Source organism: Salvelinus alpinus, chromosome 38, assembly GCF_045679555.1.
Source record: "Salvelinus alpinus chromosome 38, SLU_Salpinus.1, whole genome shotgun sequence".
Classification (NCBI taxonomy): Eukaryota; Metazoa; Chordata; class Actinopteri; order Salmoniformes; family Salmonidae; genus Salvelinus; species Salvelinus alpinus.
The window spans coordinates 9,980,519-10,005,979 of NC_092123.1; the positions used below are offsets into that span (position 1 = coordinate 9,980,519).

General features: G+C 42.1%; 1 protein-coding gene across 9 annotated transcripts in view; it reads right to left on the reverse strand.

Annotated features, from left to right (window-relative positions):
- Window positions 1-25,461, reverse strand: part of bcl9 (BCL9 transcription coactivator) — a 106,821-nt gene that overhangs the window by 44,523 nt on the left and 36,837 nt on the right. For 5 of the 9 annotated variants that reach the window (XM_071387840.1, XM_071387834.1, XM_071387839.1 and 2 more), the window contains exon 1: window positions 679-1,055. The exons of 2 other annotated variants lie outside the window; for them this stretch is intronic. The gene's annotated coding sequence lies outside the window, so the exon portion shown is untranslated. Of the gene's footprint in view, window positions 1-678; window positions 1,057-25,461 lie in introns of those variants that run through there. 2 more of the 9 variants (XM_071387841.1, XM_071387837.1) reach the window with 2 other exon arrangements.

The following is a 25,461-nucleotide window of genomic DNA, read 5'->3' on the forward strand; positions in this document are numbered from 1 at the left end:
AATGGAAAAATAACTGTACCCTCTCGTAGCTTTTTTTGTTGGCCAGGCAGTTACAAACCATCTCCTTTCACGCTCGTTTTAACAAGCGGATCAAAACCATGAGCCACTGCAACATTGTAACACGAAAGGTAACGATAGGTTTAATTTACTCGACCATGGCTGTTCGAGCCTTCCACTGGAAAACGTCGGGTTGATCACAGAATGGGACAAAAAGCTTCAGGCCAAGTCGGCGAATCACGATCAACATTGCAGGATGTGTTGTTTACTGCTTTGCAATGATTTCACCACGTGTAGACCTGAATACGTGTAGTAATTAAAATATATGTGAAACCGAAAGTCAGAATTGGTTAGTATTAGTGGGGAAAGTAAGTAACCCCCACAAATCGATGCATTACGAAAATAAAAAGCAGCAGTATGTGTGTTGCAATGGACAAATACCCATCTACACAAATTAATAGGACAAAACTATCACTAGGGACAACTTTGAAGCGATATATTGGAATAGCAAATTGAAGTATGTTTAAAGGTGTAACGTTAACTTCAGAGAATAAGGGGCTGACTTCCTAACGGAGCAAGGCCAAGTATGTTTACAGCTGAACGGGCATGGGATTAAAAAAAAAAGATATATAGCTTGGTTAGGTATAGTAACGTTAGATGCAAAGGGAAACCCTCTCTTACCCATTGTGTCTGACACAATATCCTTCATTATTGAACACGATATCACATATGTATACAGAGCTCCACGAGTCCCATCTTTCTTCGGTGAGTACAAATTATTCCATACACAAATAGACTTACACCAATAATTATCCTCGAGTAAAGTAAACCATTTTCAAAAGAAGTTAGGCCTACGCGAAAGACGAGGTTAAAATGTTATTTTCCACGATAAACAAGAACAGTAGAATAGTTCCAGATTTTGCATAAATAAATCTCCACTCCTGACTAGTATACTCCAAGCGATAACAAGGGCTTCTCTGAGACGTTCCAAACTTGTGCAGCTTTTTTTTTCTCTCAAAGGAGTTGTTCCTGTTTCGCCAAAGCTTGGGGGAGGGGTGTTTGTCAAGCAAGCTGAAAACCCCAGCCAGTTTAGAACACAGACAAAACTCACAGAGAAGTGAGAGCGAAGTCAATTTGTTATAGCCTACTAGGAACGACAGGGTAAAGATGATAATCGACTAACCAATTGCAAGACTAAGATAACCATACAATATCCTATGCATTTTGGGAAATTAAAATGTTTGCCTATTAGGCTGGACAGTAAATAGCAGTGGTGTAAAAATACTTTGAAGTATTTTAAGTCGTTTTTGGTGTACTTGACTATTTATCTGACTATTTATCTGTACTTGACTATTTATCTTTTTTACAACTTTTACTTCACGTCATTCCTAAAGATGTATATTTTACTCCATACATTTTTCCTGACACCAAAAGTACTCCTTACATGTTGAATGCTTAGCAAGGACAGGAAAATGGTTCAATAGAGCCCCACAGTGGAGGTGTCATAATACCCATAAAACCTAGCGGTCAAACAGGGAAATGGTTCCAATCATTTTTCCACCATAAATTTTTCCCATAGGGGATTTAAAAAAATATATTTTAAAAAAGGGCTGTTTGTGTAGGCTTACCCAGGAATGATGTTTTAACAACCATGTAAATCTCTCTTGGACAAGGTGACTTTTATCAATATGCTCGGCTCTATTTACTCTTAGATTAAAAAATGCTAGTTATGATCAAAGTAGACATCGTGCAAAACTACAAATCCCTGCAAGCTCCTGCACGTCACATCTAGCTGACACCTTTGCTAACAGGTATTGTATCGATGTAAAACTTGCACAAGACAGTTCACAGAATTGTCCATTTAAAGAAATGTTGCCAATTTATGAATTACTACATTTAGTTAACATTAGATAGTTAACCCAGAGATGTTTACCTTTGCCTCGATTCGGCAGTCTCATTTAGATCATCATGGCATTTGTAGTTCTTTATGATAGCCACATTAGCAGCTAATTAGCATTTAATTTTTGGTGGGTAAATACAGGCGAATATATAGATAAAAGTCACCTTGTCCTAGAGAGATTTACACGGTTATCAAAACATCACGCAAGGGTAAGCCTACACGAAGCACTGCCCTTATTTTAAGTTTCTAAAATCCCTTATGGGAAAAATGAATGGTGGAAAAACTATTAGAACCCTTTCCTTGTTTGACCGCTAGGTTTTATAGGTATTATGACTCATACTGTGGTACTCTATACATGCGCTTATCTCTGGTCTGCCTCTGATCTGGTGGACTCACTAAACACACATGCTTCATTTGTAAATGATGTCTGCTCCAGCCTCTCCAATCTAACGTGTGTTTGTATGTGTGTGTATATCAGGGGGGTTGGATGAAAGCAGAAGACAAAATTCCACCTCGTGTGGACTAATAAAGTATACTTCTTGTCTTGTTTCCTCTGCTACCCCCACTTTGAAAAATAGTTTAACCCAAATTCTTAATCAGATTCTAGGTCAAGTCAATGTGCCATACTGTATGTGAACTGTTAGATCAATTGTAGTTGAAAGAGCCATGCACCGCATGCCTGCACAGGAGACTATAGTAAATGAAGAAGCAGACACTTTCCTATAGCCTGACGTCTTTTTAGATGTGCTCAAAGGTTTGAACATCAAAGGTGTAGGTGTGTTCTCTTCAAACTGCACCTGGCTACACCAACTTGATTCCCTCCACCCTTGCACTTATCCACTTGTTCTTCTTTGAACAGGTTTTGTTTTATATGGGTCTACCTGGCACCTACTTTGCCCCTCCCCCATAGGTTATATATTGGTTTAGGTAAGAGTCTGTTAAATGACAAGAAGTGAATGTGAAAGTATGTCTGTCATCTGTCTGTCTAACTGTCTTTTCTGTCTTTATCAAATGTAGCAGACTGGAGACATGAACAATCAACCTGGACAGATTCATATGATGGATCACTTAAACCCCTGGCATCTCAAGATGCCAGTAGTAGCCAACCTAGATATAACAAAGTAAATGGAAATCTTGGGCTCTCCAATTAGTATAATACAGTATGTTAAGTTTCGTATGGTATGTAATAATTTGCGGATGTCCATCTTCCATTTAGTGTCTTATCTTACAAATTACAATTTGTATTATATGTTACGAATTTCAATTCGTACAATATGTTAGGAATTGCAATTCTTACTATGTTATGAATTTGCGAAAACGTATGATATGTTACGAATTCCAATTTGAAGTAGCTAACGTTAGCTAGGTGGTTAACACTAACCGTAGCTAGGTGGCTAACGTTAGCGAGGCTAGAGGTTAAGTGTTAAGATAAGGAGTTAGGTTAAAGGGTTAGGGGAAGGGTTAGCTAGCATGCTAAGTAGTTGCAAAATGCTTAAGTTATCCGTGATGAGATTCGAACATGCAACCTTTGGGTTGCTAGGCATTCACGTTATACACCCACCAATCTACCCTGACCAACCCTCCTACTTTTGATTTTGCCTTTAGTAACATTCTATCCTATCCATACCAAACAAAACATACCATACTAATTTGATTATCCCGGTTTTACATTTACTATGTTACGTCTAGTCTATGAGACCATAGACTAGACGTATATGCTCTCTCTAATATGCTCTCTCTAATTCTCTCTTTCTCTCTCTCGGAGGACCTGAGCCCTAGGACCATGCCTCAGGACGACCTGGCATGATGTCTCCTTGCTGTCCCCAGTCCACCTGGCCGTGCTGCTGCTCCAGTTTCAACTGTTCTGCCTGCGGCTATGGAACCCTGACCTGTTCACCGGACATGCTACCTGTCCCAGACCTGCTGTTTTCAACTCTCTAGAGACCGCAGGAGTGGTAGAGATACTCTTAATGATGGGCTATGAAAAGCCAACTGACATTTACTCCTAAGGTGCTGACTTGCTGCACCCTCGACAACTACTGTGATTATTATTATTTGACCATGCTGGTCATTTATGAACATTTGAACATCTTGGCCATGTTCTGTTATAATCTTCACCCGGCACAGCCAGAAGAGGACTGGCCACCCCTCATAGCCTGGTTCCTCTCTAGGTTTCTTCCTAGGTTTTGGCCTTTCTAGGGAGTTTTTCCTAGCCACCGTGCTTCTACACCTGCATTGCTTGCTGTTTGGGGTTTCAGGCTGGGTTTCTGTACAGCACTTTGAGATATCAGCTGATGTACGAAGGGCTATATAAATCAATTTGATTTGATATGATTTTGTACTCGCAGCCAGTACAGACTTCAGGATAGCAGTTTTTGTCTTTTGTCACATTTGAGTTTCACTGTGTCCCTTACTGAGGACATGCTATGGGCTGCACTCTATAGTATCCTCTGACCGTACTAGTCGGATCCCCTCAGATGTAGGGTACAACACACTCACAAAACCAAAGAAAGAGAATGCCATCTCAGAGATACCAATTGCAATTTTTCACAGTCACTTGCCTCTCTTAAAACACTGTTCCTTCAAATAGCTGAGCAAGAGTGATAACATGCAATAGGGATTATTTGTATCAAGACAACAGAACAGACACTAGGCAAATGTTTATCTGCTCTATTTACACAAGAAGATATAGTTCTTTATATTGGCTAGAAATAGCAGCGAATGATCAGAGAGACCTATCGGCACATAGCTGTTTCTTGATTCGATATGGAGACAAAGACAGTGAATGTTAGAAGGAGGAGAGGAAGCACTAGATTTTTGTCTGTTGTTCGTTCTGATGCATACTAAGCGTGCAACGGAGGGGGTGGGGGGTGGGCTGGCAGACTCAAGGGATTAAAAGCGTTTGTTTGCCATCTAATCCTTTGCTTGAACCCACAGCACCACCACTACGCACCCAACAGACTCCCGGGATCCCAGAAAGAGCGGAGCGAGAGAAAGAGGGAGAGACAGAGAGTGAGACAGAAGGAGAGAAAGAGAGAGAGAGAGAGAGAGAGAGGGAGAGCGAGAGAGATAAAACGACAACATTCTAAGTGAATACTCCGTTCTGGGGGGAAACAATTCCCTTAGAAGTTCCATGGCAATTGCTTTTACCGTTTTACTCTGTCGATTCGTGTGCCTCTCAGATAACAAGGGGGAGAAAAAAGAAGGCCATCCTTTTTCCTCTTTGGAAGTGATGTGAAAGATCGTCCCCGGCTGATAAAATGTCTGTCCCTCTACCCCCAGAGAGTACATGACAGACATGTTTCAGACATATACCATTTACTATATGGGCGAAAACAGAGCAGTTGTCAATGTTTGCATACGTTGATATATAATATGGTGCCTGACATCCCTCAGTGTTACAGGGTTGTGTTCAGCAGGATACACCGTGGCAAATGTTTTGCAACGGAAAACAAAACATTTCTTTCTTATTAGAACAAGTCTAGATAATCCCTCCCCGTTTCAGTCTGTTATCTTCCGATTAATGCCTAACGGACACGACCCTGTTGTGTCCCCACAGAGTTAAATGTTTACGCAACACAGTGAGTAAAAACATCAGTTACACACGTTTTTCATGCTTAACACCCCAGCAAGAGGTGACATCTGGTAGCACGGAAAGCAAAAACAAATCCTGTTCACAATGAGGCATGGGCTTTATTTCTATCCTGCTATCTTGTGTTCCAAGTCTAAGCTGACTCTCTAAGTGAATGTATGTCATTGCCATAGGTTAATAAAGAGACCAACATATGTGACTGCTTAGAACAGTGCAATATAGTCAAACAGAGGGACTTAGTGGTGCCGCTCATCCATAAAGAGGTATGTTTTTATGTGATCTATATACAGTACCAGTCAAAAGTTTGAACACACCTACTCATTCAAGGGTTTTTCTTTATTTGTACTATTTTCTATAGTGAATAGTGAAGGCATCAAAACTATTAAATAACACATATGAAATCATGTAGTGATCTATATTTTTGATTGTTCAAAGTAGCCACATTTTGCCTTGATGACAGCTTTGCACAGTCTTGGCATTCTCTCAACCAGCTTCACCTGGAAGGATTTTCCAACAGTTTTAAAGGAGTTTCCACATATGCTGAGTACTTATTTTCCTGCTTTTCCTTCTCTCTGCGGTCCAACTCATCTCAAACCATCTCAATTGGGTTGAGGTCGGGTTATTGTGGAGGCTAGGTCATCTGATGCAGCACTCCATCACTCTCCTTCTTGATTAAATAGCCCTTACACAGCCTGGAGGTGTGTTTTGGGTCATTGTCCTGTTGAAAAAACAAATGATAGACCCACTAAGCGCAAACCAGATGGGATGGTGTATCACTGCAGAATGCTGTGGTAGCCATGCTGGTTAAGTGTGCCTTGAATTCTAAATAAATCACTGACAGTGTCACCAGCAAAGAACACCCAAACCATCACACCCCCTCCATGCTTCACGGTGGGAACCACACATGCAGAGATCATCCGTTCACCTACTCTGCATCTCACAAAGACACGGTGGTTGGAACCAAAAATCTCAAATTTTGACTAATCAGACCAAAGGACAGATTTCCACCTGTTTAATGTCCATTATTTGTGTTTCTTGGCCCAAGCAAGTCTCTTCTTATTATTGGTGTCCTTTAGTAGTGGTTTCTTTGCAGCAATTCGACCATTAAGGCCTGATTCATGCAGTCTCCTCTGAACAGTTGATGTTGAGATGTGTCTGTTACTTGAACTCTGTGAAGCATTTATTTGGGCTGCAATTTCTGAGGCTGGTAACTCTAAAACTTATCCTCTGCAGCAGAGGTAACTTTGGGTCTTCCTTTCCTGTGGCGGTCCTCATGAGAGCCAGTTTAATCATAGCGCTTGATGGTTTTTGCGACTGCACTTGAAGAAACATTGAAAGTTCTTGAAATGTTCCGTATTGACTGACCTTCATGTCTTAAAGTAATGATGGACTGTCGTTTCTCTTTGCTTATTTGAGCTGTTCTTGCCACAATATGGACTTGGTCTTTTACCAAATAGGGCTATCTTCTCTATACCACCCCTACCTTGTCACAACACAACTGATTGGCTCAAACGCATTAAGAAGGAAAGAAATTCCACAAATTAATTTTTAACAAGGCACACCTGTTAATTGAAATGCATTCCAGGTCACTACCTCATGAAGCTGGTTGACAGAATGCCAAGAGTGTGCAAAGCTGTCATCAAGGCAAAGGGTGGCTACTTTGAAGAATCTAAAATATATTTGGATTCTATTTGTTTAATACTTTTCTGGTTACTACGTGATTGCATATGTGTTATTTCATTGTTTTGATGTCTTCACTATTAGTCTACAATGTAGAAAATAGTCAAAATATAAACTTGGAATGAGTACGTGTGTCCAAACTTTTGACTGTTACCGTAGGAGGGGATCATGTCCCAGTCACACCCTTTGTTGGTGTGCTAGTGTAACAGTATAGCTTTCGTCCCTCTCCACGCCCCTACCTGGGCTCGAACCAGGGACCCTCTGCACACATCGACAACAGCCACCCTCGAAGCATTGTTACCCATCGCTCCACAAAAGCCACAACTACTTCCAGGTCTCAGAGCGAGTTAAGTCACCGATTGAAACGCTATTAGCGCGCGCCACCGCTAACTAGCTAGCCATTTCACATCGGTTACACTAGTATGTCAGCTCTCCCATTTGTGTATCCATCCAGGGCATCACCAGGAAGATACAAGTGGTGTATTTCTTATGGTAGCCCTACCAGAAAACAACAGTGGTGAGGGATGACTTGAACATCACTATGGCGCCAATATTATGGTTGCATTTTCTGACAAGTTCCATTTCTTTTTTATTTCACCTTTATTTGTGACCCTATGGCCGACACTGTTAACTTATTGTTCTACTATAAGTCAAGTAGATGACCTTGCAGTGCGCAACTGTAGATTTCTAAAGATTTTTTAAAGTGAGTGGTCACTGAGTTAGACACAAACAACCATTCACAACATTTTGAGAGTGGACAATAATTTGTATTTCTTTGAAAAAAAGGCCTTTCAAATTCATTGAGGCTTATCTAACAGCAGTCTTCCAGATACAGATTTTATTGCTTTTGCAATTCATCACCACTTTCCAGTTATCTCTCCTCCCCGCTCCCCTTCCCTCTCATCTCCTCTTCATTCCCCTCCTCTACAATGGAGGTAGATATCTAAACAAGCTCCAATTAAATGAATGCGCCTCTCTAGTGAAATTACATCAATGAGCTAGTCATCAACAAGGAATTTGATAGCAAACCATTCTATTGAGTGCCCTATAATTGATTCAATAACCGCTAATCAGGGAGCTGAAAACAGCAATAAAAATTGGATGTAATTGTTGTCATACAGAAATTAAATCATACACTCAGTTCAGAGTGAATACGTTGAACAACAACCTGGCAAATTAACTAATTAAATATTGATATCCTATTGAAGTGAATCCTGTTCATGTGTGATTAACGCACAGTTTTTACCCTACCCAATAAGGAACCTTTGAAGACGATTTCTTTTTGTCTGTGAGGTTTTTTGTCCGTGCGTATATCCGGCCCTGCGAAGAAATATGATCCTTTGACTCTGAACAAACCTCGTAACAAAGAAAAGTACTTCTGCTGAACCAGCACTCTTGCCTTAATTAATTTTCACCACTTTTTTTCCAGTGGACATGTTTTACAATGGCCCTAGCTCTGTCTGCTGTCACCACATTACAAAGCCCTTTCTTCTCTCCTCCTGCAGGAACACTGGTGAGTCAAGGTGTGCATCCCAGATGACACTCTATTCCCTATGTAGTGCAGTACTTTTGACCAGGACCCATAGGGCTGTGGTCAAAAGTAGTGCACAACATAAGGATTAGGGTGCCATCTGGGAAATATCCAAGGCCTTTCATAGTCTTTACTGCTGTAGACCATTTGTGAAACCAACAGCTTCAGGATATTCTATTACATTCACGTTTTAGTCATTTAGCAGACGCTCTTATCCAGAGAGACTTACAGGAGCAATTAGGGTTAAGTGCCTTGCTCAAGGGCACATCGACTGATTTTTCACATAGTCGGCTCAGGGATTTGGTTACTGGTCCAACACTCTTAACTGTTAGGCTACCTGCCGCCCCCTTCTATAGATGTCCTTGGTAAATACTGGCCAAGGAAACAAGTCATGTAAGCAATGAAATGTTGTGACTCACCTTCGTGTACCTCTGGTACGTGTGTGTGTTGTGTGTGTCCATGTGCAAGCATACAGTTGAAATCGGAAGTTTATATACACATAGGTTGGAGTCATTAAAACTCATTTTTGAACCGATGGTTATGGTTAAAACTATGGTTTTGGCAAGTCGTATAGGAAATCTACTTTATGCATGACACAAGTAATTTTTCCAACAATTGTTTACAGATAGATTATTTCACTTATAATTCATTGTATCACAATTCCAGTGGGTCAGAAGTTCACATACACTAAGTTGACTGTGCCTTTAAACAGCTTGGAAAATTCCAGCACATTATGGAATGTCTTTAGAAGCTTCTGATAGGCTAATTGACATAATTTGAATCAATTGGAGGTGTACCTGTAGATGTATTTCAAGACCTACCTTCAAACTCAGTGCCTCTTTGCTTGACATCATTGGAAAATCAAAAGAAATCAGCCAAGACCTCAGAAAAATTGTAGACCTCCACAAGTCTGGTTCATCCTTGGGAGCAATTTCCAAACGCCTGAAGGTACCACGTTCATCTGTACAAACAATAGTACGCAAGTATAAATACCATGGGACCACGCAGCAGTCATACCGCTCAGGAAGGAGACGTGTTCTGTCTCCTAGAGATGAATGTACTTTGGTGCAAAAAGTGCAAATCAATCCCAGAACAACAGCAAGGGACCTTGTGAAGATGCTGGAGGAAACAGGTACAAAAGTATCTATATCCACAGTAAAACGAGTCCTATATCGACATAACCTGAAAGGCCGATCAGCAAGCAAGAAGCCACTGCTCCAAAACCGCCATAAAAAAGTCAGACTACGGTTTGCAACTGCACATGGGGACAAAGATCATACTTTTTGAGGAAATGTCCTCTGGTCTAATGAAACAAAAATAGAACTGTTTGACCATAATGACCATCGTTATATTTGGAGGAAAAAGGGGGATGCTTGCAAGCCGAAGAACACCATCGCAACCGTGAAGCACGGGGGTGGCAGCATCATGTTGTGGGGGTGCTTTGCTGCAGGAGGGGCTGCTGCACTTCACAAAATAGATGGCATCATGAGGAAGGAAGATTATGTGGATATATTGAAGCAACATCTCAAGACAATAGTCAGGAAGTTAAAGCTTGGTCACAAATGGGTCTTCCAAATGGACAATGACCCTAAGCATACTTCAAAAGTTGTGGCAAAAGGGCTTAAGGACAACAAAGTCAAGGTATTGGAGTGGCATCACTAAGCCCTGACCTCAATCCTATAGAACATTTGTGGGCAGAACTGAAAAAGCATGTGTGAGCAAGGAGGCCTACAAACCTGACTCAGTTACACCAGCTCTGTCAGGAGGAATGGGCCAAAATTCACCCAACTTATTGTGGGAAGCTTGTGGAAGGCTAGCCGAAACGTTTGACCCAAGTTAAACAATTTAAAGGCAATGCTACCAAATACTAATTGAGTGTATGTAAACTTCTGACCCACTGAGAATGTGTTGAAAGAAATACAAGCTGAAATAAATAATTCTCTCTACTATGATTCTGACATTTCACATTCTTAAAATAGTGATCCTAACTGACCTAAGACAGGGAATTATTAATAGGATTAAATGTCAGGAATTGTGAAATACTGAGTTTAAATGTATTTGGCTAAGGGGTATGTAAACTTCCGACTTCAACTCTGTGTGTGTGTGTGTGTGTGTGTGTGTGTGTGTGTGTGTGTGTGTGTGTGTGTGTGTGTGTGTGTGTGTGTGTGTGTGTGTGTGTGTGTGTGTGTGTGTGTGTGTGTGTGTGTGTGTGTGTGTGTGTGTGTGTGTGGGCAGTGCAAATGAATACACTCATCTCAATGACAGAGGAGAAGTGTCAACAGTTGTACAATGGGTGTGTCTAATCCTTCATGCTGATTGGTTAAAACCGCATTCCAGCCAGTGTCTATTCCACAAGTTACCAACGGCTAAATCTATGACGTAAAAATGCCTATTTACTCTGTTCCATCTGACTGCGCAATCCACTGTCTAATCAGCCCAGCCAGGCAATTTATATACTTGATCTCCACTATTAAAAGCATCTAGATAGTATCTCACATTTATTTTAGACTAACATTTAGTTTTCAACAGCAGAGGTTTTGTATAAACCTGTCTCTCTGTCTCTACTACATTTGCCACATTGTTTCAATATTCATCTTCGATCTCCAGCTGTCCCATAGTAATGAACGTGTCGGGAGTCAGTACGAGAAAGACAGGCAGGCAGCGTTTCTCAGCCAGTCGAAATCATGAATCAGCAGGCATCATTTTTTATGGATATATACAAAGAAATGTCAATTGAAAAAAGGTTAAACGAAACAAAATTCAGCTAGTTTGCAGTCTTTCCAGCTTCAGTTGGAAGTGATTGTGTTCGCTGTGTTGTTGACTATCTCCTCTGAACAAGTGTCCTGATGAGAGAGCACATTCTCCATGCCAAGCAAAATCAAGCCTCATTAGCTCATTGTTATGGATGTATCCAAATAAATCTCACTAGAAAACAGCTTAAATAAATGCAAATGCAGCTACTTTGCTATTATTATGGCTACACTGTTAGACGTGACTGTAAGTTAGCCGTAGTTGGCTAACTAGTAAGCAAGGGATAAGATTGTTGTCAGCCAGTATGACAATGAAACATTTAGAACAAGCAGCAGGATCACGTCCATAAATACAGAACAAAAAGACTGAACAACTGGGTCGAGTCGATGGCAACCGAACCAGTAGAACGAACGACTAGCCCGCTTGGGTAGCAGCCCTAGATTTGTGTCGGGACTATATCTTGTGGAAGGATGAAATATTATGAATCAATTAATCAAAATAAAATCAAAATATGAAAATATGGAAATCAACATTTGAATATGTTGTTAACCCGTTGTATAAAAGTGATAATGTCCTTGAAGCCGGTGTTTGGAGGATATATTGACACAGTTAACAACACCCGTGCCAATATATCCTCCAAACACCGGCTTCTCTGGCATTATCACTTAAATATGCAACAGAGATACCATCATTCCAGTTCCCTGCAGCTTCTAGGCACTGAGGGTTGCTGTATGGCTGTGAGAGGACCACCTCTATGTACACAGATAGGGGGCATCAGGGTGTCATAAATTCAGACAAGTAGCTCCTCTCTGTGGGGGGGGGGGTTCTTCTATCCTTGTGCGGTCCTAAAATCCCCACAACTATAGTAAAACAAGGAACATTTTCCCTCGTGGGATAATTTCCCAAATCCCCATGGGGACAAAGGCTATTTAAGCTTAGAGGTTACGTTTAGGGTTAGGCTTACAATTAGGTTTAGGGTTAGAATTAGGATAAGGGGTTAGTGGTTAGGTTTAGTATTAGGGTATTAGGGATTTGGTTAGGGTTTGGGTAAGGGTTAGGGAAAAATGATTTTGAATGGAAATGAATTTTAGGGTATAGTATAGAAGAACAAAATGTTTGTGTATGTGTGTGTGTCTGTCTGTCTGTCTCTCTGTGCCTGCACCTATGTCTGTGTGCGTAGGTATCATTTTGAACCAAACGTTTCAACTGTAAATTTCTTATGAATTCCTTTATAAACTGGATGCCCATGTAGACCACTTTTTCATTACTTACATCGTTGACGTTGAGCAAGCTTCTCTATGAATACTGGAAGTCATGTGCAAGGTTAAGACTCGTTTGAGTGGAAATCAAGTAAATCAGTTGGCTAGCAAGTACTGTGGACGTTTGAGTGAATTACTCTTCATTATCACAAGACTGAACGACCTGCCAGAAATAGAAATTTGTCCAAATTCAATTTAGCTGTCATGTACTGTAATAAAAGGTTTTTCATTTCCAGGTTTATTCTTAGTCTCTCTTATAACACAAATTCACAGGTCTCAATCAGACACAAGTATTAAAAGGTCACAGACACGTCCATCTGTGACCTGCAATCGATATCTATGATATGCTATGCCGTAATATACTTTACAATACTATATACTATTCCATACTGTATGTAATATTATTGTATTCTATAGTATCCTTTTCTTATCCTCTCTTGGGCAGGGGGCAGTATTTTCACCTCTGGATGAAAAGCGTGCCCAAATTCAACTGCCTGCTACTCAGGCCCATAAGCTAGGATATGCATATAATTAGTAGATTTGGATAGAAAACACTCTAATGTTTCCAAAACTGTTGAAATAATGTATGTGAGTATAACAGAACTGATATGTCAGACGAAAACCCGAGAAAAATAAGACCAGGAAGTACTATTATTTTGAAAGGCTGTTTTTCCATTGAAAGCCTATCCACCATACAAAGACTTAGGACCCAGTTCACGAGCTCTATGCCTTCCTCTACACATGACCAGTCTTTATGCATTGTTTCAGGCGTTTACTCTGAGGGATGAGTGAGATACAGCACTTTCAATGAGAGGACAGTGGAAATTTCCACGAGCTTTTGTCCGGTTGAAATATTATTGATTATTTATGACAAAAACAACCTGAGGATTGATTTTAAACATCGTTTGACATATTTCTATGAACTTTTCTTGTACTTTTTTAAACTTTTCGTCTGGACTTAGTGCCCGCGCCTTCGGATTGCATTCGGATTACTGGACTAAACGCACCAACAAAAAGGAGGTTTTTGGTCATAAAGAGGGACATTATCGAACAAAACAAACATTTATTGTCTAACATGGAGACCTGGGAGTGCCACCAGATGAAGATCATCAAAGGTAAGTGATTAATTTTTATTCTATTTCTGACTTTTGTGACACCTTTCCTTGGTTGGAAAATGGCTGTATGGTTTTCTGTGGCTAGGCGCTGACCTAACATAATCGCAAAGTGTGCTTTCGCCGTAAAGCCTTTTTGAAATCTGACAGCGGTTGCATTAAGGAAAAGTTTATCTTTATTCTTATGTTTAACACTTGTATCTTTTATCAATGTTTATGATGAGTATTTCGGTAATTTGATGTGGCTCTCTGCACTTTCACCGGATGTTTGTTTGAGACAATGCATTTCTGAACATAACACACCAATTTCAAATGAGGTTTTTGGACATAAAGATGAACTTTATCGAACAAAACACACATTTATTGTGTAACATGAAGTCCTGTGAGTGCCATCTGATGAAGATCATCAAAGGTTAGTGATTAATTTAATCGCTATTTCTGACTTTTGTGAGCCCTCTCATTGGCTGGAAAATGGCTGTATGGTTCTGTGACTAGGCGCTGACCTAACATAATCGTTTGGTGTGCTTTCGCCATAAAGCCTATTTGAAATCGAACACTGTGGTTGGATTAACAAGAAGTTTGTCTTTAAAATGGTGTATAATACTTGTATTTTCGAGGAATTTTAATTATGGGATTTCTGTTTTGAATTTGGCGCCCTGCAATTTAACTGGCTGTTGTCGAAGTGGGACATTAGCGTCCCACTTGTACCAGAGAGGTTAATTAACTGCATGCATACTGAGTTGAGCCAACCCTGCCCAGAGCGTAGGGTCTGACTACTATTTTACATCCACAGCTGAGTGGAAATCAAAGTGACTGGTGCCATCAACTGTCTAGTGGACCAACTGCCCAACAGACCAACTGCCCAGCAGACCAATGCTCTGCTCCATGGATCAGTAACCCATTTTATATAATACATCAATATGATCGGTGAGCGTTTGCCATGTTACGTTAAGGAATGAGGTGTTTCACATCGGATTTGCCTGAATGTTAGGTTTTTCAACAGCATTCTGTTATTTGCAAGACTACACAACAAATAAAGGACCAAAAGACATAGAGGTGTCCAATGTGATCTTCTGTGTTGGTTTGTAGCCCAGTTCTATAGCCAGAGGTATGGCTATGCAGTAAGTATGGCTCAGTATAGATCAGCCTGCTGCGATTTGGGTGGAAGCCGACCTGAACCGTACAGTGCTGGCTCTGAGATACTCTTTGGTCAACAGGAAACTATGCAGGAAGCGTAACACGACCAACAAGTGATTTATACACGTGATTGTTGATTTGTAACGGGTGATTCTGTTGTTTTTAATTGCATCGAGTGTAAACTGTCAGTCTTTCCCACCTGTCATCTCTCTGACAGGAGCACAATGGAAATAGGGTATTATTGTGTTTAATCCTTGATCATTTTTCATGTATATATTGTCGTCTCCGGCTGGAGAACCAGCCTAGGTCCTACTACTTATCCATTAAATGAAATCAGTCAATCTATAACGGTGTAATTAATGGCCTTACATTTGTGGCACACACACACAGGTGAGGTGATAGCAGGTAGGGCTACAAGATTCTCCTGGGGAATTGGAAATAAAGTCCTCTGATGCGTGGTCAGACTGCTCATAAGTCATTCTGCGTCCCTCCAATGTAAATATACCTTAAAGCTAAGCTCAGCTCAATGGTATGAAAAGGGTATCCTATCACGGAGAGCCAGTGGCTCAGAGAATCACTCACACCATTTTTCTGAACCCCATCCAGCCCAGAACTCTGTGAATATCAATGAGATTTCACTGGGTGGACCCCTTTGTTTCCTTGAGGCATCATTGAAAAATCAATATCTCTCTCCTAAACCTTGGCAATGTGGCAAGCTATTGACTTGGGAGGATTTTACCCTCTCATCTTCCTCATTCAAACCCCGAAAATAGTGGGATCTGGGAAAGCGGTGGGATCTCTCTTTTCTCTGTGAATGTCCTATAAACAGAGTCAAGGCGGGGTAGACAGGAAACGGACCCAAGCTCCTGCAGGTCAAAGGTCATTTGACCTTTGTAAATGTATATTGGTGTGAGAGTGTCCTGTGTTGACCCTGTTTATGGGGCCAGCCAGCCGCAGTGGTTTAATTTGTCCTTCCTTTGCGGGGAGAGCTTTATCAGTGCAGTGTAGCTGGCTAACATAGGTGTGTGTGTGTGTGTGTGTGTGTGTGTGTGTGTGTGTGTGTGTGTGTGTGTGTGTGTGTGTGTGTGTGTGTGTGTGTGTGTGTGTGTGTGTGTGTGTGTGTGTGTGTGTGTGTGTGTGTGTGTGTGTGTGTGTGGTGATGGCGTCAGAGGTCAAGTCTTGCAAGCTTCCTGTGGCCATAAATTGACGAAGTACAGGCTTCCATCACACCCCATCGGACACACACAGACCTCAAGTCTCTAGATACCTTAATATGACTCCAGGTCCTCACTGAACAATATAGCTACCAGGAATGGTATAGGCCCATCATAGGCCCTTTCAAGAGCAGCCAATCGCATGCACGTGCGTGTCTGTGTGCTAAAAGGGAAGTCAGCCAATCCAGCCAACCTCATTGACCCAAAACATATTGACTGTTTCCAGGTCAGCCTCGATCTTGGTGTTGGGCAATTGCCACCTCCGGTTCCACAGCCACAGCCTTCCCTCAAACTGATTCCAGATCTTTTTAGTAAAGCAGCACTTTTGCACTGTTGCAGTAACTGTTTTGCTCTTTTCCCCCCAAAATAACATGGCAGCCCTGTGAGAGCAGGCTAAAAATAAACCACTGACACGGTAAGAAGGCCAAGGAGGCAGAGAGAGAAACCAAAGGTATGGCTGCTCTCTCTCCCTCGCCTCAAGTACACACATCACCATTGACCCAAGGCTCACTGTCAAGGCTATTGGGTTATCTAGGTTGTGTGTGTGTGTGTGTGTGTGGTTGTGTGGTTGTGTGTGCGCGCGCTCTGTATGTGTGCATGTATTCATTGAGATGTACAATGTATTTTTCAAGAGAGAGCTGTTTCAGAAAGGCAGCATTAGTATCTTTACTTGTTCACTCTGATTCTGGTATGAGGCTGGTAATATTTGGTATGAGGCTGAAATACTTATACAAGGTCTGCTTTATTTCTTAAGATTGTTTAAGTACAAACTTGGACTGAGCTGAAGTATCAAATGGCACCTTCATGGACAATTCATGGACACCTTCACGGACAAGTATTCCCATTTTGCCCCAAATATAATATCCTCTAAAAACACTATAACATTCATTATTCCCACCAAATGCTTTCATTCCCATCTAATCCTGAGGCAAATCCTCAATCAAAATGCTTTCTCTATAATGAATGGATGAGATGGCGTGGATGACACACAAGAGTCAGCTTGGGGAGGGGCTTGAATTTCATAAAGCATCCTTACAGTATCGACATTACAGTGTACTGAAACACCTATCTGAATCTAAGCATGCAGGAGAGAGCTGTAGTAGAGAGCTTAGACCGTTAGCTAGTTAAAGCTGTCATTAGAGAGGGATCGCTGTGGCTGACAACGCCCCACCTACACACACAAACACACACACACACACACACACACACTCGCACGCTCTAGCATACACACACATGCATGTGTACTCACATGTACGCACACAATACACACACACACACACACACACACACACACACACACACACACACACACACACACACACACACACACACACACACACACACACACACACACACACACACACACACACACACACACACACACACACTCACATACAGAGGGAAAACACACACACATACAAGGTGCAGCACTGTTTACATCCAGACCCTGCCCCCCCCTCCCCTGAGACCCATTTCACATTCCTCCACCAGCCTCCCTGCATTCTTTGCGTGGTGAGGAGGGGGCCTAACCGGTCTCTCTTTCCTCCATCTCTCTCTTTCTCTCTGTTTCCTGCACTCCCTTTCTGTCTTTTTTCACTCTCTATCTCTCACTCTCTCATTCAACACTCCTTTTCCCTCCCATTCTCTTTCACTGTTTATTGCAATCCTTTCTTGGTCACCCCTTTCTCTCTTTCTCCTGACTTTTTTTTACATTTCTCCCTCACTCACCAAGTCTCTCTCACACACACACCCCTCCTCTATTTCTCTTTTTCTCCTAGTCCCCTCCCCATCTCCCTCCCTCCCTCCCTCCCACTCTCCATCTCTCTCAGTGAAGGTAATTTGGAAGTAATGAGAGCTGAGGAGAGCTGAGCTGAGTGGCAGGGGGGACGAGAGGAGCGAGAGAGGAGCATATATTTGCATCAGTCACCGGTCGGTGCTCCTATTTCAATGCTTCCCTTTAGTCCAGTTTAATGGAGTCCCACACCAGGTCTTTGTCCTGCCACAGGGCTTTATACCTAACCCCCCTCCTCCCTTCTCTTTTTCCCTCCCACCAGAGAAAAGAAGGGGGAACCAGACCACATGGGAGCTAGAGGCAGTCTGCAGGCAGCGTCTCTTCTATCTAAATACAGGAGCCCCAATTTATTACAAACCCAGTGGTGGGAATAAGAGAGAGAGAGAGAGAGAGAGAGACAGAGAAAGACGAAATGGCGAAGGCACGACAACAGTGCAGCACCCGGCCTCACCCTACTGCAATCAAGGAACCTACCAGGTACAACCCTAAATCCGTAACCATGGGCACCCTCTTAGATATCATCCCGAACAACTTGCCCTCTACACCTCTGCTGTCTTCAACCAGGATCTCAGCGATCACTGCCTCATTGCCTGCGTCCGTAATTGGTCTGCGGTCAAACAACCACCCCTCATCACTATCAAATTAAGAAGAAGAGCACCTCCTCCCAGCTGCCCACTGCACTGAGGCTAGGAATCACTATCACCACCTATAAATCTACGATAATCGATCATTTCATAAGCATTTTTCTACGGCTGGCCATGCTTTCAACCTGGCTACCCCTACCCCGGCCAACAGCTCTGCACCCCCTGCAGCAACTTGCCCAAGCCCCCCCCTGCTTCTCCTTCACCCAAATCCAGACAACTGATGTTCTGAAAGAGCTGCAAAATCTGGATCCCTACAAATCAACTGGGATAGACAATCTGGACCCTCTCTTTCTAAAATTATCCGCCGGAATTGTTGAAACCCCTATTACTAGCCTGTTCAACCTCTCTTTAGTATCGTCTGAGATCCCCAAAGATTGGAAAGCTGCCGCGGTCATCCCCCTCTTCAAAGGCGGTGACACTCTAGACCCAAACTGTTATAGACCTATATCCATCCTGCCCTGCCTTTCTAAAATATTCGAAAGCCAAGTTAACAAACAGATCACCGACCATTTCGAATCCCACTGTACCTTCTCCACTATGCAATCTGGTTTCCGAGCTGGTCATGGGTGTACCTCAGCCACGCTCAAGGTCCTAAACGATATCATAACCACCATTGATAAAAGACAGTACTGTGCAGCTGTCTTTAACGACCTGGCCAAGGCTTTCGACTCTGTCAATCACTGCATTCTTACGGGCAGACTCAATAGCCTTGGTTTCTCAAATGACTGCCTCGCCTGGTTCACCAACTACTTCTCAGATAGAGTTCTGTGTGTCAAATCGGAGGGCCTGTTGTCCGGACCTCTGGCAGTCGACAGGGTTCAATTCTCGGGCCGAAATCTTTTCTCTGTATATATCAATGATGTCGCTCTTGCTGCTGGTGATTCCTTGATCCACCACTATGCAGACGACACCATTCTGTATAAGTCTGGCCCTTCTTTGGACGCAGTGTTAACAAACCTCCAAACGGGCTTCAATGCAATACAACTCTCCTTCCGTGGCCTCCAACTGCTTTTAAATGGTAGTAAAACTAAATGCATGCTCTTCAACCGATTGCTGCCCGCACCCGCCTGCCCGACTAGCATCACTACTCTGGACGGTTCTGACTTAGAATATGTGGACAACTACAAATACCTAGGTGTCTGGTTAGACTGTAAACTCTCCTTCCAGACTCACATTAAGCATCTCCAATCCAAAATGAAATCTAGAATTGGCTTCCTATTTCGCAACAATGCCTCCTTCACTCATGCTGCCAAACATACCCTCGTAAAACTGACTATCGTACCGATCCTTGACTTTGGCAATGTCGTTTACAAAATAGCCTCCAACACTCTACTCAGCAAACTGGATGTAGTCTATCACAGTGCCATCCGTTTTGTCACTAAAGCCCCATATACTACCCACCACTGCAACCTGTATGCTCTCGTTGGCTGGCCCTCGCTACATATTCGTCGCCAAACCCACTGGATCCAGGTCATCTATAAGTCTTTGCTAGATAAAGCCCCGCCTTATCTCAGCTCACAGGTCACCATAGCAACACCCACCCATAGCATGCACTTCAGCAGATATATTGCACTGGTCATCCCCAAAGCCAACACCTCCTTTGGCCGCCTTTCCTTCCAGTTCTCTGCTGCCAATGACTGGAACGAATTTCAAAAATCACTGAAGCTGGAGACTTATATCTCCATCTCTAACTTTAAGCATCAGCTGTCAGAGCAGCTTACCGATCACTGTACCTGTACACAGCCAGTCTGTAAATAACACACCCAACTACCTCATCCCCATATTGTTATTTATCTCTTTGCTCTTTTGCACCCCAGTATCTCTACTTGCACGTCATCATCTGCACATCTATCACTCCAGTGTTCATGCTAAATTGTAATTGTTTTGCCTCGATGGCCTTTTTATTGCCTTACCTCCCTAATCTTCTACATTTGCACATACTGTACATATATTTTTCTATTGTGTTATTGACTGAAAGTTTGTTTGTGTAACTCTGTATTGTAGTTTTTGTCTCACTGCTTTGCTTTATCTTGGCCAGGTCGCAGTTGTAAATGAGAACTTGTTTTCAACTGGCCTAACTGGTTAAATAAAGGTGAAATAAATCAAATATATATATTTTTTTAAGTCTAAAGTCAAATGTCTGCTGTTTGCTGATGATCTGGTGCTTCTGTCCCAAACTAAGGAGGGCCTACAGCAGCACCTAGATCTTTGGCATAGATTATGTCAGACCTGGGCCCTGACAGTAAATATCAGTGAGACAAAAATATTGGTCTTCCAAAAAAGGTCCAGTTGCCAGGACCACAAATACAAATTATACACCGTTGTCCTAGAGCACACAAAAAACTATACATACCTCAGCCTAAACATCAGCGCCACAGGTAACAAAGCTGTGAAAGAAGGGCATTCTATGCAATCAAAAGGAACATAAAATTCGACACACAAATTAGGTTCTGGCTAAAAATACTTGAACCCATTGCCCTTTATGGTTGTGAGGTCTGGGGTCCGCTCACCAACCAAGAATTCACTAAATGAGAAAAACACCACATTGAGACTCTGCAGGCAGAATTCTGCAAAAATATCCTCATAACATAAAACATAAAACACCAAATATTGCATACAGAGCAGAATTAGGCCGATACCCACTAATTATCAAAATCCAGAAAAGAGCCATGAAATTCTACAACCACCTAAAAGGAAGTGATTCCCAAACCTTCCATAACAAAGCCATCCCCTACAGAGAGATAAACATAGAGAAGAGTCCCCTAAGCAAGCTGGTCCTGGGGCTCTGTTCACAAACACAAACAGACCCCACAGAGCCCCAGGACAGTAACACAATTAGACTGAACCAAATCATGAGAAAACAAATAGATAATTACTTGACACATTGGAAAGAATGAACAAAAAAACAGAGGAAACTAGAATGCTTTTAGGCCCTAAACACAGCAGAATACCTGATCACTGTGACTGACCCAAAATTAAGGAAATGTACAGACTCATTGAGCATAGCCTTGCTATTGAGAAAGGCAGACCTGGCTCTCAAGAGAAGACAGGCTATGTGCACACTGCCACAAAATGAGGTGGAAACTGAGCTGCACTTCCTAACCTCCTGCCAAATGTATGACCATATTAGAGACACATATTTCCCTCGGATTACACAGACCCACAAAGAATTCAAAAACAAATCCAATTTTGATAAACTCCCATATCTATTGGGTGAAATACCACAGTGTGCAGTCACAGCAGCAAGATTTGTGACCTGTTGCCACAAGAAAAGGGCAACCAGTGAAGAACAAACACCAATGTAAATATGACCCATATTTATGGTGATTTATTTTCCCTTTTGTACTTTAACTATTTGCACATCATTACAACACTGTACAGTATATAGACATAACATGACATTTGAAATGTCTTTATTCTTTTGGCGCGTAATGTTTACTGTTTATTTTTATGGTTTATTTAATTTCGTGTTTATTATCTATTTCACTTGCATTGGCAATGTAAACATATGTCTCCCATGCCAATAAAGTGAGACAATATAGCCCTTTGAATTGGACAGAGAGAGAGAGAGAGAGAGAGAGAGAGAGAGAGAGAGAGAGAGAGAGAGAGAGAGCGAGAGAGAGAGAGAGAGAGAGAGAGAGAGAGAGAGAGAGAGAGAGAGAGAGAGAGAGAGAGAGAGAGAGAGAGAGAGAGAGAGAGAGAGAGAGAGAGAGAGAGAGAGAGAGAGAGAGAGAGAGAGAGAGAGAGAGTAGAGAGAGAGAGAGGTAGAGAAAGAGTAAGTAAAAGAGAGAAAACAGAGAAGAAACCAACTGGTGGGAAGCTATTATATGGCGTAGTAGCATCTGTGACCCTCCGATTTTGAGTCTAAATGTGATTTTCCCCTCCATGCCGAGAGAGAACACTGAGCCAGACAGTCCTCTGGAAATTACCGGCCGAGTGAAATGGTAAACAGGCAAGAAGAAGCACACCAAATACGTCTGCCTTGCCAAGAGCCGCCTCTCTTACATACAATCAGTCTCGGCTATAAATTCCAACGGCGGCTAATTGAAGTGAAATACCTTCTCAAGAGAACTGTAAATAGTGCCTCTCCTTCTAAATGTACTTATACATTGCACTGCTGTCCCCTGTGTTGTGTTGTGCTGTGCTGTGCTGTGCAGTGCTGTGCTGTGCTGTGCTGTGCAGTGTTGTGCTGTGTTGTGCTGTGCTGTGCAGTGCTGTGCTGTGTTTTGCTCTGTTGTGCTGTGCTGTGCAGTGCTGTGCTGTGTTGTGTTTTGCTCTGTTGTGCTGTGCTGTGCTGTACTGTGCTGTGCTGTGCAGTGCTGTGTTGTGTTGTGCTGTGCTGTGCTGTGCAATGCTGTGCTGTGCTGTGTTGTGTTGTGCAGTGTTGTGCTGTGCTGTGCTGTGCAGTGCTGTGCTGTGCTGTGTTGTGCAGTGTTGTGCTGTGCGGTGCTGTGCTGTGTTTTGCTATGTTGTGCTGTGCTGTGCAGTGTTGCGATTCTGCTCCTCAGACTGACACTTGCTTGATAGAGTGGCCACATCTCATCAGTCACCCCATTAATGTGCGTGCGTCTATTCAGTCAGCTCATCCGCAACAAGAGACAGGCCGCCTAAACACTACACTTCAAATCTGCCTTTTCTTTACATCATCCCTATACCATGTATTGTACCCCATTTTCTCCCAATACAAAAACATCCCCCATATGATGCATGCATGTACACTCCCAGCAGCACTATTGCCTGTCTAATCATTGAGATTGATGCATAATTCAGCGTGATGACAAAATAACAAGGCTGACAGTCCACGTGGTCATATGTATGTTAGCTAGCTATCGTCTCTCTGAATCTAACGACTATGTTGGTACCAATATCCAGTTCAGTTAAATCAATGATGGGTTGGAAATGGCAGTTGGACAGGAGTGTTATTGTGTGGGTGGAGGACATGAGGAGGAGAGGAAGAGGCGGTAATCAGATGAATAAATGGCAGTGACCGAAGGTCCCTGTGCATCGCTGTTCCTGGTCTACCCTTAATTACCTGCTTCCACCTCGCTTCCTCTGAAGACTTGCCAGAGCAAGGTGACATCTCACTCTCTCTCTTTCTTTCTCTCTCGCACACCACACAGACACACAAGTATGCACAAACACATACACACATGCAAAAAAACACACATCCCACCGGGCACAGACGTCAGTACAACGTCTAGTTTTGATTTACATTTGGTTGAGTTGTCAATTAACATGGATTCAACATGAAATCAACCAAAAAAGGTGAAACCAAAAAGGGTGGAGAAAAAAAAGCTAAATTCTGTTACGTTGATGACTTTTTGCAAATCCAATCAGTTTTCCACGTTGATTCAATGTCATCACACTACATTTTTTGGTTGAAATGACGTGGAAACAACGTTGATTCAACCAGTTTTTGCCCAGTGGAATGCATGCTTGCTCACATGCACACACAGCGGCGGCCCGCCTATTTGTATTGAAACAATAATATATATTATATAATTCATGGGTTATATTTTACATGCTCATAAAAGTGTAGTAAATGTGTACTTTTTTCTGTTTCAAACAGAAATAGTTCAAAACAAGCTGTTCAGTTAGTTACTACTCTGCCCCTCAGTGACTGCCAGCAGTAGCAGCAGCTTCACATCCCTTTTGCCAGGTATTTGCTATGAGGGGGAACTGCTACCATACATTATAACAGCACAAAATAAATGGACTGTCCTGTGGTGCTCAAACGTGTGTTAAGTCAGAACTTCTGGGTCTGCTCCAGTCTCCCTGCCAATATGTCTCTCGCACCAGGCGGCTTTCTTCCGCACGTGAGACTAGATCTGCTCTATCAGGTACAGATGGCGCTAAAGCTAATTATAATCAACTTGTAAATGTGATGATTACGGGTCTCGTCCTGTGTTAATCATTGTGCGAGTGTGTTATTTATTCGAGATAATCCTCGCTCTTTTGTTTTGGGTTTCTACCCTGTGTTTTGTTTAGTGTTTGTTTGGTATTTGTCCCTGTGCCTTTACACGGCACGTCATAATTTGGGCTTCATTTTAAAAAACGATTATGCATTCCTGCGTCTGTCTCCCAATCCTTCATGCCAACGTGACATAAAGGTTAAATTAAAATATATATATATGTTTTGTGGACTAAAACAGCATAAATCCAGGTGTATCACAGCGCATGATCAAATTAATTAACCAGCTACAGTAATATGAGAAACATTGTGAAATAGTTTGATAGATTTTTGGGGTCAAATTAACCAGTTACATACAGTTGAAGTCGGAAGTTTACATACACTTCGGTTGGAGTCATTAAAACTCGTTTTTCAACCACTCCACAAACTTCTTGTTAATAAACTATAGTTCTGGCAAGTTGGTTAGGACATCTACTTTGTGCATGACACAAGTAATTTTTCCAACAATTGTTTACAGACAGATTATTTCACTTATAATTTACTGTATCACAATTCCAGTGGGTCAGAAGTTTACATACACTAAGTTGACTGTGCCTTTAAACAGCTTGAAAAATTCCAGAAAATTATGTCATGGCTTTAGAAGCTTCTGATAGGCTAATTGACATCATTTGAATCAATTGGAGGTGTACCTGTGGATGTATTTCAAGGCCTACCTTCAAACTCAGTGCCTCTTTGCTTGACATCATGGGAAAATCAAAAGAAATCAGCCAAGACCTCAGAAGAAGAAAAATGGTAGACCTCCACAAGTCTGGTTCATCCTTGGGAGCAATTTCCAAACACCTGAAGGTACCACGTTCATCTGAACAAACAATAGTACGCAAGTATAAATACCATAAATACCACGCAGCCGTCATACCGCTCAGGAAGGAGACGCGTTCTGT